Consider the following 21,811-nt stretch of genomic DNA (forward strand, 5'->3'; position numbering starts at 1 on the left):
ACTTGATTAATGTTTACCGACACAATTTCCTGTAGTTCGATGATATGCAAGATATTTGTCATATCGGTAATGACGTAAATCAAACCAAAATTATCCAACCAAAATTAACGGCCCAACAAAACAAATCGAAAAATTCTTGTGAAGATAAATTAGAAAATCCATTTATAGTTCGATCAGTGCAAAAGAAGAAAGAAAAAGGGGAAGTGGTCATATAAAGATTCAGAAAAAAATTTCTACTTTAATTCTATTTCGGATGAATCTGTATGGATTTCTAGTAGCGTTTAATTAGGATTCTACAAGTCGTACCTGCAAAACTAATGACATCACACGCAGTGCCAATGTCAAGGAATGCCTCTGGTAGCTCGTGCTTGACGTACAAAAATAAGTATAAGGATATCAAGAAGCCACGTCTTGTGAAATATTATTTGGCAATATAAAGCAGGGTTGCTTTTGAAGATATTGAGCATTTGCAGGTCATGGTACTTTGAGTACTTTGGCCAATGTTCGTTGACCAGTCATTTAGTTGTTGTTTTTTCGGCATGTATGTATGTAATGTACATAAACTTTTTTTTTTCTTCTTCATCTTTTTTCTTTTTTTTTTCTTTTTTTTTTAAATCTTATTATATTCTAGTATTATATATTCTCGGTATTTCGTAAGTGTCTTTTTTCTGCGTTATGTTCGCCATTTTCAAATGTGGTCGCCCGTTCGTTCAATAAAGGACGTAGACTGTCGCTTCCAGCCAAACCAAGGGTGGAAGGGCCATTTCCCCTCGACCTTGCAAGGTGTCTGGTAGTTGATGTCTATTATTTCTATGAATGCTGTCTATGAGTGCTAACATTATAACAATGAACTAAAACTGTAAAATATAATCAGTACATTACACACACAGTTACATAATTACATCTTATAATTGAAACTTTGACATTTCTTGCTCCGTATCTACCAACCTAGTGAATTGAGCAGGTATAGACAAGATTCACTATAAGGTGTATATGGTCATAATCATATTGTATTCCAGGTTTAGGATTTAACATAAGTCTTTTAGTATATCGGATGAGGTCGTTGTATCCCTTGTTACAGGTAACCTGCATTGGTGTATGTATATCAATGTTCGCTTCCTTATGCATTTTACTTCAAGCCTTACACACACACAGTCACATACACATATATATATATATATATATATATATATATAGATATATATATATATATATATATATATTTATTTATCTATTTATAGAGAGAGATACATATATACATAAACCTACAAATGCGCATTACAAATGTGTATACACACACATATGTATATGTACACACACACAAACACATATATATTTATATATACATATATATTTATGTATATATGTATATATATGAATATATATGTATATATATATATATATATATATATATATATATATATATATATATATATATATATATATATATTGTGTGTGGGTGAGTGTGTCTGAAGAAAGTCAAATATTTGTTTGACGCTTTTAGAAAAACAAACGTGACCTTATGTTACTTAGCAAATTCTACCGTAAATGTTTTCAAAGATATGCGTGTGTGTGCATACACTTGTGCCAGTGTCTGTGTTTATTGCACATCATAATTATGAACATCCATATCTAGATAGACGTGAGCTCCTTGGAAACAAGCAGGCACCAGGCACTAGCATTTTTTGCTGCTGGAAACAGAGGCTTCCATAACTCGTCAGCTTCTATGAGGCGCACATACCCACGCCATAAAGTTCGCCCGAACAGGGACTTGAACCCTGGACCCTTAGGTTAAAAGCCTAATGCTCTACCGACTGAGCTATCCGGGCTTCTATTTCTTACAATAGATACAGGTTCCCTAACGCACGACAATGGTCAGTCTCTCGCCTCGTATGTGGGCGCTGTTATCTCTCCTCATCCATGCGGCAACGTCAGTTCGACATCCCTGAAGAGCTGATTTCGGCTACAAGATGGCATCGTGACACGTTGCATTGTAATTGCGATGTGTAAGATAAGTCATGACGGTGTAAAATTTTAGATAAGGCTTATACGAGATTCATGAAAAGGTCGTGTTATGGTTGGTATTACCAGAAATAGGTATTTCTTTACTTGTGTTACGACCCTAGGGGTACCCGTAAACATTAGCAACTTCAGTCGGACTCATTGTGTGATTTTTGTAAAGATATATCATCTTACAGTACCAATAAAACAAAAATGTAATCAGTACGCAGATGAATAGTATACCAAACAACTTTATTAATTTACCATCACCACTATCTCTGGAAATATAATGTGTAATTAGAAAGAAAATATATGAAATAACCGGTGTTCCATTAAGAATTAATCTATGCTAATACTATGATATTCATTATATTAATATATACACTGATAGACACATTTCAAATAGACATTGAACCCCTCTTTATGACCAAGTTCAAATGCTAAAACAAAAAAATGAAAATGCAATAAATGGAGTTATACGTACTTGACTACCACACAAGGGTTATTTATGCGCTGACTAGCTAGTAGGGGAAGGTTCAGGTGCTACCCCCTGACGAATCCAAATCCCTGAACCCATGACATAGTGAACACAGTGAAGTAAGTAGCAATGTTTGTATAAAGTGACATTAAACACCGGTTTGGTTGTCTAGTGTTATCTTAATTATTATTCATAACTTTAATGAATGACACTCTTAACACTTGTTTATAGTGATTAATGTTTACCGATAAAATTTCCCTTAGTTCAATGATATGGAAGATATCTGTCATATCGGTAAAGACGTAAATATTTAAAAAAAACAAACCTGGATTATCGGAATCCGAAAAATCCTTGTGAAAATAAATTTGAAAATCGGTTTATAATTCGATCTGTGCAAAATAAGAAAGAAATAGGGGAAGTGGTAATTTAAAGATTCATAAAAAAAACAATCTACTTTAGAAAATAACATGGATAATCTGTATGGATTTCTAGTAGCGTTTAATTTAGGATTTTACAAAGTATATCACACGCAGTGCCAATGCCAAGGAATGCCTCTGGTAGCACGTGCTTAACTGTACAAAAAGAAAGAATATCAAGACGTGACGTCTTGTGAAATATGAGTTGCCGATATGAAGCAGCGTCGCTTTTGAAGATATTGAGCATTTGCAGGTCATGGTACTTTGAGTAATTTGGCAAATGTTCGTTGACCAGTTGTTGTTGTTTTTTTTCCATATATGTGTAGGAATTGTACATATACCGTATATTTGTGCATATATATATATATATATATATATTAATCTATTAGTTTTTATTATATTCTAGTCTTTCATTTGTGTCCTTTTCCCGCGTTTTGTTAGCCATTTTAAAATTTGGTCGCCCGTTCGTTCGATAAAGGACGCAGACTGTCGCTTCCAGCCAAACCAAGGGTGGAAGGGCCATTTCCCCTCGACCTTGCAAGTTGTCTGGTAGTTGATGTCCAGCGTTCGATGGCGATGGATCTACGTGACTGGCTGGAAACTTGCAGTTGGTTGTTCGTGTTTGTTATTGTATTTTTTTATTATTGTTATTATTATTGTTGCTTACAACATTTTTGTTTTTATACCATGTTTTTAATGTTTGCTTCTGAGTTCAGTTTCATGTCTGTTTATTTGTAAGTACATTTCCCTTTTTTCTCATAATTATTTTTTTGGTAAATCACGTTTTAGTGCTACACATGCTTTACAAGGACGGCCGGTGAATTTTTAGCCTAGTCTTCTACACAGGTGCAGGTAGGCTTTGATAATTCAATTTAATATCAAATTACTACTTAATACGGTCAGGACGCACTGTAACTCACCCACTAGCTGTCACCAGCTGAAACCCAGTGGGAAATGACATCACCCGTTGTAAGCCGGTGAGAAAGACAGATGTTAACTTGTCACATGCTTCATTAGTTACCTCCAACCACAGACTGGAAGCCAGAGATGCTCGCTCTGTCTATCTGTAACCCTCTCTGCTCTGGGTTCCTTCTGGTTCTGCTTAAGTATGACTCTTGAGTTACTTTCTATGCCTCAGGGCTTCCGCTAGCAAACACAGATGCAAAAACCAGTTGCATTTAAAGAAGGAAGATGACACAGGAAACAGGAAAAGTCAGGACAAGACTGAATGCTAATATTAGAAAAATGAACTAAAACACTGAAATATACTCAGTGCTTTAGGTCACATGATAAGCAATATCAGAGCCTTACACACACAGTCATGATTACATCTTATAACTGACATTTCTTGCTCCGTATCTACCAACCCAGCGAACTGAACAGGGATGGACAAGATGCATTACAAGGTGTATATGGTCATAATCATATTGCATTCCAGATTTAGGATTTAACATACTTAAGTCTTTTAGTATATCGGATGAGGTCGTTGTACCCCATGTTAGCCTTACATACACACACACACTCTCTCTCTCTCTCACACACACACGCATATATATATATATATATATATATATATATATATATATATATATATATATATTTATATATATATATATATATATATATATATATATAGATATATATATAAGTGTGTGTGTATGTGTGTGTAGTGAGAAAGAGTGATACATATCTACATAAACCTACAAATGCGCATTACAAATGTGAATACGCACACACATATGTTTATGTGAACACACACACATATACATATACATACATATATGTATATATATATATATATATATGTATGTATACATGAATATATTTGTATATATAAATATATATATAAATATATATATATTTTTTCTCTATTTCTTTTTCTCTTTTTGTGTGTCTGAAGCAAGTCAAATATTTGATTGACGCTTTCAGAGAAACAAACGTGACATTATGTTACAAAACAATACATATATATTGTGTATATATATATACATATATAAACATATATAAATATACATACATATATATATAGATATAGATATATATAGATATATATGTGTGTGTATGTATGTGCAGACGCATTATTCATACACATCTATATTTACGTATATACATTATATATAATATGCAAACACTGCCACACACATATAGATATGTATGTGTATGTACATACACTTGTGTCAGGGTCTGTGTTTATGGCACATCACAATTATACACATCCACATCTAGATAGACGTCAGCTCCTTGGAAACAAGCAGGCACCAGGCACAAGCAACAGAGGCTTCCATAACTCGTCAGCTTCTGTAAGGCGCACATACCCATGCCATAAAGTTCGCCCGAACAGGGACTTGAACCCTGGACCCTTAGGTTAAAAGCCTAATGCTCTACCGACTGAGCTATCCGGGCTTCTATTTCATATAATAGATACAGGTTACCTAACACACGACAATGGTAAGTCTCTCGCCTCGTATGTAGGTGCAGTTATTTTTGAGGGAAGACAGGTTTAGACATAATTATGAAATTTATTACATCAGGTGAGGTCGCCATATCTTAAATATCACTGTAGATATTCAAGAAAATAAAGCATAGCCTGTGACACACAACTCTATATGAGCTTTCGAATGAACCCAAGAACGAGACTCTCCGTCATTCAGGGACTATGAAACACAAAAAATTCTCTTTGTTCTATGTATGTCCTATTATCTCACTCCTGTTACAAGGATCCTAACGGGCACCGTTTGGTTTAATTTTGGAATGGGGGCCCCTGGCAGAGCCCTTATACATGTATATATATATATATATATATATATATATATATATATATATATATATATATATGTATATATATATACATACATACATATATACATATACATACATACATATAAATATATTAATTTGTATATATATACATATATATAAATTATGTATATATATACCTGAATATATAAGCATATATATATATATATATATATATATATATATATATATATATATAAATATATTTATATATATATGTATATATATATGTATATATATGTATATATATGTATATATATGTATATATGTATATGTATACATATATATACACATATACATATATATCTAAATATATATGTATATATATGTATATATACATATATACATATATACATATATATATATATATAGACATATATTGACATATATATGTATATATATGAATATAAATATATATGTATATATATATAAATATATACATATATCATATATAAACATACATTTACATATACACTCATATATATGGATTAATATTATATATATATATATAAACATATTTACATATACATATATATATGGATTAATATATATATATATATATATATATATATATATATATATATATATATATATATATGTGTGTGTGTGTAAAGGTTGAAAAATTTGGCTTTTGAGTTACTGGCCTGGGCCCTCCACCAGTACAACCTTTTGCGGATCACCTCTGCTTTTGCTCAGTTTAATAATTGGAAGGAAGGAAAAACACATATACCTTACCAATTTATTGAATTGTCATACTGTAATATAAATAATAATAATAATAATAGTAAGAATGATAATGTTTGTAATAAATGAATAATCCTAGCTGATAAAATATAACTACTCACTTGTAATAATAATAATTTAAATGAAATCGCAAATATTTACCCCTACACTTTAGTATATTGTGACCAGTTAATTTATAATTTCCGATTTTTACGACACTGTCAGCTGCTCACGTATTTAGTTCTCACTCTGGCCTGCACCGTACACTGCTGGCCCTGCACCTCACACTGCTGGCCCTGCACCTCACACTGCTGGTGCTGGCCCTGCACTTCACACTGCTGGCCTCTCACCACGAGGTACAGTACCGTTCACACCATACCGGGAACCCTGTTAATCATTAAATTCCTGATCTTGACATCTTTCTTTGTCTTTTCTTTTCTTTCTTTCACTCTATAATCAGTTAGTACTTTCTCACGACTTTGATGATCTTACCGAGGCTTTGTTAAGCGTAGTGTTGTTACCCCCTCGGGTGGGTACGTCTCGTTCGTGCAGCTGTTTTCGTGAGAATACGAGTCACGTCACAGTAGCATTTGTTCGTGATTTATTTTAATTTTTCTTTATTTCCTTATTTTCAAAAATTTCTATATTCTTTCTTTTATTGTTTCTTTGGTCACATTAGGTTTTCCCAATTTTCTATTTCTTTGGTTTTCCTTTTATGGTCACATTGTTATTCTATTTTTTACGGTAAGAAATATTCGTAACTAATAATGATAAGACACAAAACTCAAAAAAAAAAAAAAAAAAAAAAAATATATATAAAACATACTCTTTCAATCCCTGGCAACATTACACATTTTGTTTAATTCGAATGTACATTTCCTCACATACGTCATTGCTTCACGGGGCTTCACTCACTCTTCCGATTCGCACATTCATTCATTTCAGTCGCTCCGCTTACGCAGGTTAACAGTTCAACTGCCATTTGACCTTAGTTGCGACATTGTTATTGTTCATGCATTCCATACCCTTTCATATATATATATATATATATATATATATATATATATATATATATTTATATATATATATATTTATATATATATATATATATATATATGCATATGCATGAATATATATTCACATATATATATGTATGTATATATATATATATTCACACACCCACAGACACACACACGTGCGCGGATATATACACGCGTGTGCGTTTTTGGCACACCACACACACACACACACACGCACACACACTATATATATGTATATATATTTATATATGAATATATATATATATATATATATATATATATATATATATATTTCCATGTTTACATATACGTGAGCTCGCTGGAAGCAAGCAACAGACACTAGTTTCCTAACTCGTCAGACTGAAGATGGCGCACATACCCATGCCATAAAGTTCGCCCGAAAAGGGACTTGAACCCTGGACCCTTAGGTTAAAAGCCTAATGCTCTACCGACTGAGCTATCCGGGCTTCTATTTCCTATAATAGATACAGGTTACCTAACACACGACAATGGTCAGTCTCTCGCCTCGTATGTGGGCGCTGTTATCTCTCCTCGTTGATTTGGCGGCGTCACTTCGACATCCCTGAAGATCTACTTTCGGCTATAAGATGGCATCGTGACATGTTCCTTTGTGATTTCTATGTGTGAGATATGTATTAACGTAGTCAAATTGTAGATCAAGCTTATGCAAGAGTTAGGAAATGGTCGTTTTATGGTTGGAATTACCAGAAATAGGTGATTGTTCACTTGTTTACAGTGATTAATGTTTAACGACAAAATTTCCCGCAGTTCGATGATATGGAAGATATCTGTCATATCGGTAAAGACGTAAATATTTCAAAAATCAAACGTAAATTATCGGAATTCGAAAAATCCTTGTGAAGATCAATTTGAAAATCCGTTTATAATTCGATCAGTACAAAAGATGAAAGGAATAGGGGAAGTGGTCATTTATAGAAAAAAAGATAATCTGTATGGATTTCTAGTACCGTTCAATTTAGGATTCTACAAGTCGTACCTGCAATTCTAATGACATCACACGCAGTGCCAATGTCAAGGAATGCCTCTGGTAGCTCGTGCCTGACTACACAAAGAAAGAATATCAAGAAGCCACGTCTTGTGAAATATGAGTTGCCGATATGAAGCAGGGTTGCTTTTGAAGATATTGAGCATTTGCAGGTCATGGTTTAGCAGAATGAGTACTTTTCCCAATGTTCATTGACCAGTCGTTTAGTTTTTTTTTTTTTTTTTTTTTTTTTTTTGCATGTATGTGTAGGTAATGTACATAAACATTTTTTTTTGCGTGTGTGTATGTTTTTTTTTTTTATTATATTTTAGCCTTTCATTTGCGTCCTTTTCCTGTGTTATGTTAGCCATTTTTAAATTTGGTCGCCCGTTCGTTCAATAAAGGACGCAGACTGTCGCTTCAAGCCAAACCAAGGGTGGAAGGCCATTTCCCCTCGACCTTGCAAGTTGTCTGGCAGTTGATGTCCAGCGTTCGATGGCGGAGGATCTACGTGACTGGCTGGAGACTTGCAGTTGGTTGTTCGTGTCTGTTAATGTAATTTTATTGTTATTGTTATTGTTATTATTGCTAACAATTTTGTTTTTATACCATGTTTTTAATGTTTGCTTCTGAGTTCAGTTTCATGTCTGTTTATTTGTAAGTACATTTCCATCAATACAGCTTCTTTTCTCAGTATTAATTTCCTTGTAAATCATGTTTTAGTGCTACACATGCTTTACAAGGACGATCGGTGAACTTTAGTATTTTAGGTCACATGATAAGCAATATCAGAGCCTTACACACACAGTTACATGATTACGTCTTATAATTGAAACTTTGACCTTTCTTACTCCGTATCTACCAACCCAGCGAACTGAGCAGATAGAGACAAGCTTCATTACAAGGTGTATTTGGTCATAATCATATTGCATTCCAGTTTTAGGATTTAACATATTTAAGTCTTTTAGTATATCGGATGAGGTCATTGTACCCCATGTTATAGGTGACCTGCATTGGTCTATGTATATCAATGTTCGCTTCCTTATGCATTTTACTTCAAGCCTTACACACACACACACTCACATACACATATGTATATGTATATAAATAAATATATATATATACATATCTATATAAACCTACAAATACGCATTATAAATGTATATACACACACTTTATATGCACACATATTTATATGCACACACACACATGCACACGCAGACATTTAAATGTGCATATATATATATATATATATATATATATATATATATATATATATATATACATATATATATGTGTGTATGTATACACACACACACACACATATATATATATATATATATATATATATATATATATATATTTGCGTGTCTGGAGAAAGCCAAATATTTGATTGGCGCTTTTAGAGAAACAAACGTGACCTTATGTTACTTAACAAATTCTACCGTTAATGTTCTTAAAACGATACATATATATGTGTATATGTATATATATATGTATATATGTGTGTGTGTGTGTGTGTGTGTGTATACATACGCACATATATATAAATACATATATATATATATATATATATATATATATATATGTATGTATATGTATGTGTGTTTGTGTATGTGTACATACGTATTATTTATACAAATTTATATATATGCATATATATATATATATACATATGATATACACACGCAACTACACACATATAGATATGTTTCTTTTTTTGATGTATACACTTGTGAGAGTGTCTGTGTTAATGGCACATCATGATTATACACATACATATTTTGACAGACGTGAGCTTCTCGGAAACAAGCACCAGGCACTATCACTTTTTGCTGCTGGAAACAGAGGCTTCCATAATTCGGCAGCTTCTATTTGGCGCACATACCCACGCCATAAAGTTCGCCCGAACAGGGACTTGAACCCTGGACCCTTAGGTTAAAAGCCTAATGCTCTACCGACTGAGCTATCCGGGCTTCTATTACCTACGTTACAATAGATACAGCTTACCTAACACACGTCAATGGTCAGTCTCTCGCCTCGTATGTGGATGCTGTTATCTTTCCTCGTTGATGTGGCAACGTCAGTTCGACATTCCTGAAGAACTACTTTCGGCTATAAGATGACATGTTGCATTATAATTGCGATGTGTATGATAAGCCATGACGCGTTCAAAGTTTAGATAATGCTTATACAAGATTTAGGAAAAGGTCGTGTTATGATTGGTGTTACCAGAAATAGGTAATTGTTCACTTTTTTATAGTGATTAATATTAACCGACAAAATTTCTCGTAGTTCGATGATGTGGAAGATATCTATCTTATCGGTAAAGACGTAAATATTTCAAAAATCAAACCTAAATTATCGGAATCCGAAAAATCCTTGTGAAGATAAATTAGAAAATCCATTTATAATTCGACCAATGCAAAAGAAGAAAGAAATAGGGGAAGAGGTCCTTTAAAGATTAAAAAACAACAACATTCTACTTTAGAAAATAACAAAGATAATCTGTATAGATTTCTAGTAGCGTTTAATTTAGGATTCTACAAGTCGTACCTGCAAAACTAATGACATCACACACAGTGCCAATGTCAAGGAATGCCTCTGGTAGCACGTGCTTGACTGTACAAAAGAGAAAAAATATCAAGAAGCCACGTCTTGTGAAATATGAGTTGCCGATATGAATCAGGGTCGCTTTTGAAGATATTGTGCATTTGCAGGTCATGGTATAGCAGAGTGAGTACTTTGGCCAATGTTCGTTGACCAGTTGTTTAGTTGTTGTTTTTTGTATATATGTGTAGGCAATGTTCATATACAGTATATTTGGATGTGTGTATATATATATAAATATATATATATATTCATTTATATATTTATCTCTTAGTTTTTATTATATTCTAGTTTTTCATTTTTTCTGCGTTCTGTTATCCATTTTCAAATGTGGTCGCCCGTTCGTTCAATAAAGGACGCAGACTGTCGCTTCCAGCCAAACCATGGGTGGAAGGGCCATTTCCCCTCGATCTTGCAAGTTGTCTGGTAGTTGATGTCCAGCGTTCGATGGCGGATTGGCTGGAGACTTGCAGTTGGTTGTTCGTGTCTCTTAATGTAATTTTATTGTCATTGTTATTATTATCATTTCTTACAATTTTGTTTTTATACCATGTTTTTAATGTTTGCTTCTGAGTTCAGTTTCATGTCTGTTTATTTGTAAGTGGATTTCCATCAATACAGCTTCTTTTCACATTATTAATTTCCTTGTAAATCATGTTTTAGTGCTATATATGCTTTACAAGGACGGTCGGTGAACTTTAGTGCTTTAGGTCACATGATAAGCAATATCAAAGCCTTACACACACAGTTACATGATTACATCTTATAACTGAAACTTTGACATTTCTTGCTCCGTATCTACCAACCCAGCGAACTGAGCAGGTATAGACAAGATACATTACAAGGTGTATATGGTCATAATCATTTTGCATTCCAGTTTTAGGATTCAACATATTTAAGTCTTTTAGTATATCGGATGAGGTCGTTGTATCCCTTGTTACAGGTGACCTGCTTTGGTGTATGTATATCAATGTTCGCTTCCTTTTGCATTTTACTTCAAGCCTTACCACACACTCACATACACATATGTGTGTGTATATATATATATATATATATATATATATATAGAGAGAGAGAGAGAGAGAGAGAGAGAGATACATATCTACATAAACCTACAAATGCGCATTACAAATGTGTACATACACATATGTATATGTACACACACAAACACACACGCACACATATATATGTATACTGTACATACATATACATATATATGTATGTATATATATTTGAATATATATATATATATGTACGTAGGTATAAATATATATATATATATATACGTAGGTATAAATATATATATATATATATACATATACGTAGGTATATATATATATAGTAGTATAAAATAAATATATGTATGTATTATACGTATATATATCTTATATATATATCATTAATATATCGTAGTATAAAGATTATATGCTATATATATATATATATATATATATATATATATATATATATTTTGTGTGTGTGTCTGAAGAAAGTCAAATATTTGTTTAACGCTTTTAGAGAAACAAACGTGACCTTATGGTACTTAACAAGATATGTGTGAGTGTGCATACACTTGTGTCAGGGTCTGTGTTTATGGCACATCATAATTATTAACATCCATATCTAGATAGACGTGAGCTCCTTAGAAACAAGCAGGCACTAGGCACTAGCATTTTTTGCTGCTGGAAACAGAGGCTTCCATAACTTGTCAGCTTCTATAAGGCGCACATACCCACGCCATAAAGTTCGCCCGAACAGGGACTTGAACCCTGGACCCTTAGGTTAAAAGCCTAATGCTCTACCGACTGAGCTATCCGGGCTTCTATTACATACAACAGATACAGGTTACCTAACACACGACAATGGTCAGCCTCTCGCCTCGTATGTGGGCGCTGTTATTTTTCCTCGTCGATGTGGCAACGTCAGTTCGACATCCCTGAAGATCTACTTTCGGCTATAACATGGCATCGTGACTTGTTCCATTGTAATTGCGATGTGTAAGATAAGTCATGACGCTTTGAAATTTTTTATAAGGCTTATTCGAGAGTCAGGAAAAGGTCGTGTTATGGTTGGTATTACCAGAAATAGGTAATTGTTCACTTGTTTACACTGATTAATATTTACCGACAAAATTTCCCGTAGTTCGATGATATGGAAGATATCTATCATATCGGTAAAGACGTAAATATTTCAAAAATCAAACCTAAGTTATCGGAATGTCGAAAATTCCTTGTGAAGATAAATTTGAAAAATCCATTCGAATCAGTGCAAAACAGAAGAAAATAATAGGGGAAGAGGTCATTTAAAGATTAAACAAAAAAAATATTGATACTTTAGAAAATAACAAAGATAATCTGCTTGGATTTCTATCTGTAGCGTTTAAATTTTAGGATTCTTTCAAGTATACACTGCTAAAACTATTGACATCACTACGCAAGTGCAATGGTCAAGGGAATGCCTCTGGTATCTCGTGTTTGACTGTTCAAAAAGAAAAGAATATCAAGAAGTCTACACGTCTTTTTTTGAAATATGTGTTGTTCGTTATGAAGCAGCGTCGCCTTTTGAAGATATTGAGCATTTGCAGGTCATGGTAACTTTGAGTAATTTGGCAAATGTTTCGTTGCGACAGTCATTTAGTTTTTTTTTTTCGGCATGTATGTGTGTGAATGTACATAAACTTTTTTTTTTTTCTTTCTTTTTTCCCTTCTATTTTTTTTTTTCATTATTTTTTTTTTTTACTTTAATTAATATTCTAGTATTTTCTCATATGTGATCCTTTTTCTGCGTTATGGGTCGCCATTTTCAAATTTGTTCGCCCGTTCGTTAAATAAAGGACGCATGACTGTCGCTTCCAGACCAAGCCATGGGTGGAAGGGCCATTTCCCTCGACTTTGCCAAGTTGTCTGGTAGTTGATGTCTCCTATTTAATGTTGATATTATTTATAATAGTACAAAACGGTGTATAGGCCCCGAATTGTATCCGAAATTTTTGTTATTATTTTGCCTAAAATATGGCAAAAAGGTACGCCGGGGAGACCATATATATGTAAGTGTGTTTGATATAGGGCTAGTTCAGGTGCTTTCCAACGAGCCATAGAAACACCGCCATATTCTTAAACATCACTGTAAATATTCAAGAAAATCAAGAATTAAAAGCATATGAGCCTATGGCGCACAACTCTACCGAGAGCTTTTCGAATGAATCCAAATAAACGAGGACTCTACGTCATTCAGGGACTGATAAAATAGTGAACACATTATTATCTATGTTCTATGCATGTATGTATGTTTTATCATCTCACTCCTGTTTTGTAAGGTTCCTAGGGGGACCACCATTTGCCCTAATACATATATTATACACACACATATATATTATTATACTGTATATTCACACACCACAGGACACTCATAAACACGCACACGGATATAATATACACGCTCGTGTGCGGTTTGTGGCACACCACATACATATACACACACACATATGTATACATATACACATGTATATGCATTCACATCCATGTTTATATAGGACGTTTGAGCTCGCTGGAAGCAAAGCAGCAGACACAAAAATGTCTGTTTTCCAGGCCAGAAGTTTTCCATAACTCGTCAGCTTTTCTATAAGACGCACATACCCACGCACATTACCCCCTTTTTTTAATTGTTTGCTTCTGAGTTTCAGTTTCATGTCTGTTTATTTGTAAAGTACATTTCCTTTTTTTTTCTCATAGTAATTTTCTGGTAATCCGTTTTAGTGCTAACATGCTTTACAAGGAACGGCGATGAACTTGAGCAAGTCTTCATTTCATTACCCTGACTAATTACCAGGTACAGGTAGGCTTTGATATAATTCAATTTTAATATCATAGTACTAGATAACATGTCAGACGCACTGTAACCCACTGCTGTCAGCTTCTGTAACCCAGTGCGGGAAATGACATCACCCGTTAATAAGCCCGGTGAAAAGACAGATGTTAAACTCGTCATTATTCTTATTGGTTACCTCCACCAGAGACTGTAAGCCAGAGATGCTCGCTCTTGCCTATCTGTGTCACTCTCTGGTCTCGGTCCTTCAGTCCTGCTTACGTTGTCTCCTTGGGTTACTTTCTCTGCCTCAGGGCTTCCGCTAGCAAAAACACAGGTCCAAAAAACACTGCATTTAAAGAAGAAGATGACAAAGAAAACATGAAAGTTAAGTCGAGACTGAATGTTAACATTATATCAATGAACTAAAACAGTGAAGTATAATCAGTGCTTTAGGTCACATGATAGCAATATCAGAGCCTTACACACACACAAGTTACGTGATTACATCTTAAAATTGAACTTTGACATTTCTTGCTCCGTATGTACCAACCCAGCGAATGAGTACGTATGGTAGATGCTTTACAAGGTGTATATATGGTTCAAATCTTCTTGCATTCGAGAGTTAGGATTCAACATATTAAGTCTTTTAGTATATGGGATGAGGTCGTTGTGCCCCATGTCTTACAGGTAAACCTGCATGGTGTAATGAATCAATGTTCTCTTCTTATGCATTTTCCTTCAAGCCTTTCACACCACACTGCTCCATACACATATGTTTATATATATATATTATATAATATATATTATATATATAATATATATATATACATATCTATTTAAACCTACAAAGGCGCATTTATAAATGTATATACACCTCACTTTATAAGCACAACACATTTAATGCACACACACACACAACAGACACACGCAGACATTTAAATGTACAATATATACATATATATGTGTGTTATGTACATACACACACTATATATACATATTTGTGTATATATTATTTGCGGGTCTGGAGAAGTCAGTTATTTGATTGGCGCTTTTGCAAATTCGTACCGTTAATGTTTTTAAAACGGATACCATATATATGTAATATATATATATGTGTGTGGTATACATTACACACATATTTATAAATACATATATTATATATATATACATATATATGTTTATGTATGTGTGTTGGTGGGATGTGTGAATACGCTTTTTTTATACCAAATTTATAAATATGCATATATATATATATATAATATATGATATATATATAAAAGATATATATATTATATACATATGATATACACACACAACTACACACAATATAGATATGTTCCTTTTTTTGATGTATATATACACTTGTGAGAGTGTCTGTGGTTTATGGCACATCATGATTTTAAACATACATATTTTACAGACCGTGAGCTGCTCGGAAACAAGCACCAGGCACTAGCACATTTTGCTGCTGGTAACAGAGACTCCTTAACTCGGGCCGCCTTCTATTTTGGCGCACATACCACGCCATAAAGGTCGCCCGAACCAGGGACTTGAACCGGGACCCTTAGGTTTAAAGCCTAATGTTACCGACGGAGCGTTCCGGGCTTCTATCGTCTACACTAGATACAGCTTTCCTAACACACGTCAAAAAAACTTTTTATTTATGGTACGTCTCTCGCCTCGTATGTAGGTGCAGTTATTTTTGAGGGAAGAAGGTTTAGACATAATTATGAAATTTATTACATCAGGTGAGGTCGCCATATCTTAAATATCACTGTAGATATTCAAGAAAATAAAGCATAGCCTGTGACACACAACTCTATATGAGCTTTCGAATGAACCCAAGAACGAGACTCTCCGTCATTCAGGGACTATGAAACACAAAAAATTCTCTTTGTTCTATGTATGTCCTATTATCTCACTCCTGTTACAAGGATCCTACGGGCACCGTTTGTTTAATTTTTGGAATGGGGGCCCCTGGCAGAGCCCTTATACATGTATATATATATATATGATATATATATATATATATATATTTATATATATATATATGTATATATATATATACATATATACATATATACATATACATACATACATATAAATATATTAATTTGTATATATATACATATATATATATATGTATATATATATAAATATAAATATATATATATATACTATATATATATATATATATATATATTATATATAATATATTTTATATATATATGTATATATATATATGTATATATATGTATATATATTTATATATATATATATGTATATATATATATACATATATACATATACATATATATCTAAATATATATGTATATATAATATATACATATATACATATATACATATTTATATATATATAGACATATATTGACATATATATGTATATATATGAATATAAATATATATATATTTATATATATAATATATACATATATCATATATAAACATACATTTTACATATACACTCATATATATGGATTAATATTATATATATATATATATAAACATATTTACATATACATATATATATGGATTAATATTATATATATATATTATATATATATATATATTTATATATATATATATATATGGTGTGAGTGTTAAAGGTTGGAAAAATTTTGGCTTTTGAGTTACTGGCCTGGGCCCTCCACCAGTACAACCTTTTGCGGATCACCTCTGCTTTTGCTCAGTTTAATAATTGGAAGGAAGGAAAAACACATAACCCTTACCAATTTATTGAATTGTCATATGGTATATAAAAATAATAATAATAATAATAATAGTAAGAATGATTATGATTGTAATAAATGAATAATCCTAGCTGATAAAAATATAACTACTCACTTGTAAATAATAATAATTTAAATGAAATCGCAAATATTTACCCTACACTTTAGTATATTGTGACCAGTTATTTATAATTCCGAAGTTTTTACGACGACCCTGTCAGACGCCCCCGTATTTTAGTTCTCAATCTGGCTGACCGTACAATGCTGGCTCAATTGCACCTTCACACTGCTGCCCGGCACCTCACATGCTGGTGCTGGCCTGCACTTCACATGCTGGCCTCTCACCACGAGGTACAGTACCGTTCACACCATACCGGAAACCCTGTTAATCATTAAATTCCTGATCTTGACATCTTTCTTTGTCTTTTCTTTTCTTTCTTTCATTCTATAATCAGTTAGTACTTTCTCACGACTTTGATGATCTTACCGAGGCTTTGTTAAGCGTAGTGTTGTTACCCCCTCGGGTGGGTACGTCTCGTTCGTGCAGCTGGTTTCGTGAGAATAAGAGTCACCGCACAATTGTTCGTGATTTATTTTCATTTTTCTTTATTTCTTTATTTTCAAAAATTTTCTACATTTTCTTTTATTGTGTTTCTTTTACCTTTTGGTCACATTAGGTTTTCCCAATTTTCTATTTCTTTGGTTTTCCTTTTTTGGTCACATTGTTATTCTATTTTTTACGGTAACAAATATTCATAACTAATAATGATAACACACAAAACTAAAAAAAAAAAAATATATATATATATAAAAATCCCTGGCAACATTACACATTTCGAATGTACATTTCCTCACATACGTCATTGATTCACGGGGCTTCACTCACTCTTCCGATTCGCACATTCATTCATTCCAGTCGCTACGCTCACGTAGGTTAACAGTTCAACTGCCATTTGGCCTTATTTGCGACATTGTTATTGTTCATGCATTCCATACCTTTTCATATATATATATATATATATAATATATATATATATTCTATATATATATATATATTATATATATATATATATATTTATATATATATGTATATATATGTATATATATTTATATATATATATATATATATTCACACACCCACAGACACACATACACACGCAGACATTTAAATGTGCATATATATATATATAATATATACATATATACATATAGATGTGTGTGTGTGTGTTTGTGTGTGTGTGTGTGTGTGTGTGTGTGTGTGTATACATACACACATATATATATATATTATATATATATTTCCATGTTTACATATACGTGAGCTCGCTGGAAGCAAGCAACAGAACTAGTTTCCTAACTCGTCAGACTGAAGATGGCGCACATACCCATGCCATAAAGTTCGCCCGAAAAGGGACTTGAACCCTGACCCTTAGGTTAAAAGCCTAATGCTCTACCGACTGAGCTATCCGGGCTTCTATTTCCTATAATAGATACAGGTTACCTAACCACACGAAAATGGTCAGTCTCTGCTCGTCCCCCCCCCCCCCCCCCCCCCCCCCCCCCCCCCCCCCCCCCCCCTCCTCCCCCTCCCCCCCCTCCTCGATGCTATCGGCCCCCCCCCCCGGCCCCCCCCCCCCCACCCCCCCCCACCCCCCCACCAGACACTTCGACATCCCTGTTGATCTACGTTTCGGCTTTAAAGATGGCATCGTGTCATGTTCGTGTGTGCCAATTGCTTCATGGGTCTGAGAGATGTCCTCCCTCCGAACCCGTCTCGTCAAATCTGCTAGACCCCCCCTCAAGCCCCCCCTCTTTGCAAGACCGTTAGGAAATGGTCGTGTTATGATTGGTGTAGTTACCAGAAATAGGTAATTGTTCACTTTTTGTAGTGAATTAATATTTACCGACAAAATTTCTGCGTTGTTCGATGATATGGAAGATAATATGTAAATATTTCTAAAAAATCAAACCTAAATTATCGGAATCCGAAAAGAAAAATCCTTGTGAAGATAAATTAGAAAATCCATTCTAATTCGACAATGCAAAAGATGAAAGAAATAGCTGGAAGGGAGAGGTCCTTTACAGATTAAAAAAAACAACTACAAAATTCTACTTTAGAGTAAAAATAACAACAACAAACATTCTACTTAGATAAATAACAAAGATAATCTGTATAGATTTCTAGTAGCGTTTCATTTAGGATTCTACAATGTCGACCTGCAAAACTAATGAATCACACACAGTGCAATGTCAAGGAAATTGCCTCTGGTAGCACGTGCCTTGACTGTAAAAAGAGGATAAAAAATATCAAGAAGCCACGTCTTGTGAATTATGAGTTGCGATATGAATCAGGGTCGCTTTGAAGATTATTGTGCATTTGCAGGTCGATGGTTAAGCATGCAGAGTGAGTACTATTACATTGGGCCAATGTTCGTTGACCAGTTGTTAGTTGTGTTTTTTGTTTATATGTGAAGCAAGTGAAGGCATTGTTAATTACAGTACAGTACAGGATATTTGGATGGTGTTTTAGTGTATAAATATCATAATAAATAATATATATATATATATATATATAAATATATATATAGATAATTATATATATATAGTATTATAGATCTATCTATAGTAGTTTTATATATTTATCTCTTAGTTTTTATTATATTCTAGTTTTTCATTTTTTCTGCGTTCTGTTATCCATTTTCAAATGTGGTCGCCCGTTCGTTCAATAAAGGACGCAGACTGTCGCTTCCAGCCAACCATGGGTGGAAGGGCCATTTCCCCTCGACCTTGCAAGTTGTCTGGTAGTTGATGTCCAGCGTTCGATGGCGGAGGATCTACGTGATTGGCTGGAGACTTGCAGTTGGTTGTTCGTGTCTGTTAATGTAATTTTATTATCATTGTTATTGTTATTATTATTATTTCTTACAATTTTGTTTTTATACCATGTTTTTAATGTTTGCTTCTGAGTTCAGTTTCATGTCTGTTTATTTGTAAGTACATTTCCATCAATACAGCTTCTTTTCCCAGTATTAATTTCCTTGTAAATCATGTTTTAGTGCTACATATGCTTTACAAAGACGGTCGGTGAACTTTAGTATTTTAGGTCATATGATAAGCAATATCAGAGCCTTACACACACAGTTACATGATTACATCTTATAACTGAAACTTTGACCTTTCTTACTCCGTATCTACCAACCCAGCGAACTGAGCAGGTATAGACAAGATACATTACAAGGTGTATATGGTCATAATCATTTTGCATTCCAGTTTTAAGATTCAACATATTTAAGTCTTTTAGTATATCGGATGAGGTCGTTGTACCCCATGTTATAGGTGACCTGCTTTGGTGTATGTATATCAATGTTCGCTTCCTTATGCATTTTACTTCAAGCCTTACACACACTCACATACACATATGTGTATATATATATATATATATATGAGAGAGAGAGAGAGAGAAAGAGAGAGAGAAGAGATAGAGAGAGAGAGAGAGAGATAGAGATACATATCTACATAAACCAACAAATGCGCATTACAACTGTGCACACACACATATGTATATGGACACACACACACACGCACACATATATATGTATATATACATATACATATATGTATATATATATATATATATATATATACGTAGGTATATATATATATATAGATATATATATATATTGTGTGTGTGTCTGAAGAAAGTCAAATATTTGTTTGACGCTTTTATAGAAAACATACAAAACGTGACCTTATGTTACTTAACAAGATATGTGTGTGTGTGTGCATACACTTGTGTCAGTGTCTGTGTTTATGGCACATCATAATTATTAACATCCATATCTAGATAGACGTGAGCTCCTTGGAAACAAGCAGGCACTAGGCACTAGCATTTTTTTGCTGCTGGAAACAGAGGCTTCCATAACTCGTCAGCTTCTATGAGGCGCACATACCCACGCCATAAAGTTCGCCCGAACAGGGACTTGAACCCTGGACCCTTAGGTTAAAAGCCTAATGCTCTACCGACTGAGCTATCCGGGCTTCTATTTCTTACTTTACAATAGATACAGGTTACGTAACACACGACAATGGTCAGCCTCTCGCCTCGTATGTGGGCGCTGTTATTTTTCCTCGTCGATGTGGCAACGTCAGTTCGACATCCCTGAAGATCTACTTTCGGCTATAAC

The 21,811-nt window shown here is 33.6% G+C and overlaps 7 non-coding genes across 7 annotated transcripts; all 7 read right to left on the reverse strand.

Annotated features, from left to right (window-relative positions):
• Nucleotides 1-1,756: 1,756 nt before the first annotated feature.
• TRNAK-UUU (transfer RNA lysine (anticodon UUU)) lies at nt 1,757-1,829 on the reverse strand. Its single transcript has one exon. It is a non-coding gene; the product is annotated as a tRNA-Lys (tRNA).
• Nucleotides 1,830-5,225: 3,396 nt separating this feature from the next.
• On the reverse strand, nt 5,226-5,298 carry TRNAK-UUU (transfer RNA lysine (anticodon UUU)). The gene has a single exon. It is a non-coding gene; the product is annotated as a tRNA-Lys (tRNA).
• Nucleotides 5,299-7,848: 2,550 nt separating this feature from the next.
• On the reverse strand, nt 7,849-7,921 carry TRNAK-UUU (transfer RNA lysine (anticodon UUU)). Its single transcript has one exon. It is a non-coding gene; the product is annotated as a tRNA-Lys (tRNA).
• A 2,442-nt stretch (nt 7,922-10,363) lies between these two features.
• On the reverse strand, nt 10,364-10,436 carry TRNAK-UUU (transfer RNA lysine (anticodon UUU)). The gene has a single exon. It is a non-coding gene; the product is annotated as a tRNA-Lys (tRNA).
• Nucleotides 10,437-12,817: 2,381 nt separating this feature from the next.
• Nucleotides 12,818-12,890, reverse strand: TRNAK-UUU (transfer RNA lysine (anticodon UUU)). Its single transcript has one exon. It is a non-coding gene; the product is annotated as a tRNA-Lys (tRNA).
• A 6,137-nt stretch (nt 12,891-19,027) lies between these two features.
• On the reverse strand, nt 19,028-19,099 carry TRNAK-UUU (transfer RNA lysine (anticodon UUU)). Its single transcript has one exon. It is a non-coding gene; the product is annotated as a tRNA-Lys (tRNA).
• Nucleotides 19,100-21,592: 2,493 nt separating this feature from the next.
• Nucleotides 21,593-21,665, reverse strand: TRNAK-UUU (transfer RNA lysine (anticodon UUU)). The gene has a single exon. It is a non-coding gene; the product is annotated as a tRNA-Lys (tRNA).
• Nucleotides 21,666-21,811: the final 146 nt, after the last annotated feature.

Source organism: Penaeus japonicus, unplaced genomic scaffold (assembly GCF_977035675.1).
Source record: "Penaeus japonicus unplaced genomic scaffold, GWHDUDI00000001_assembly GWHDUDI00000011, whole genome shotgun sequence".
Taxonomy (NCBI): domain Eukaryota; kingdom Metazoa; phylum Arthropoda; class Malacostraca; order Decapoda; family Penaeidae; genus Penaeus; species Penaeus japonicus.